The sequence below is a fragment of the Mesitornis unicolor genome, unplaced genomic scaffold (assembly GCF_000695765.1).
Source record: "Mesitornis unicolor isolate BGI_N332 unplaced genomic scaffold, ASM69576v1 scaffold36420, whole genome shotgun sequence".
In the NCBI taxonomy this organism is placed as follows: domain Eukaryota; kingdom Metazoa; phylum Chordata; class Aves; order Mesitornithiformes; family Mesitornithidae; genus Mesitornis; species Mesitornis unicolor.
In genome coordinates this window covers 10,987-11,641 of record NW_010156882.1, presented here as the reverse complement: position 1 = coordinate 11,641, position 655 = coordinate 10,987, and positions in this window count along the sequence as shown.

Genomic DNA, 655 nt, shown 5'->3' with positions numbered 1-655 from the left:
GCAGGAATGAAGATAACCCAGTCCAGATATAGACTAGACCTTGAACTTGGCTGCAAAGCCCAGCTATGCAGGGAGCCTTCCAGAGCCTGCAAAAGGAGGTCTAAAGCAGGCTATTTTTAATCAGCTTGAACCCAAATGTCCTTTATGATCAACCCATGCGACCTGTCACCACCTTCCCGTCTCCCTGAGCTTTGATGAGGGTGGACTGTGACTCAGAGGGACACAGCCCTCCACCTCGTCCCAATTCCCCTGTACTGCAGAGCCATAATCCAGAGGTGCCAGAAATACCCACAGAAAGATTGGCAGCTCAGGCCCAAACAGATGCAGGAGGTACCAGATGTCTCCAGAGAAAGCCAGCTCTCTCCTGAGAGACCGCTCTGCTTGGAGTTACCCTCTCTTGAAAGGGAAGTCGGGGGCTTATTCAAATGTCAACTTCTCTCCCCTGCTGCTGAGCCCTGGCAGAACCGAGGTCCTTTTTAGGCGCTGATGACTATTACAGAATAATAATTCCAAACGTATCAGCGTGAATCAGCCCAATATCTGCATTATCCAGAAAAAAAAAGCTTTCTTTTTTCCTGTGGAGGCAAACTAATTCTAAGAAAGCAAGAAACAATACTGGATTGTTCCAAAGTATCTGTACATTTCATCCAGAGCT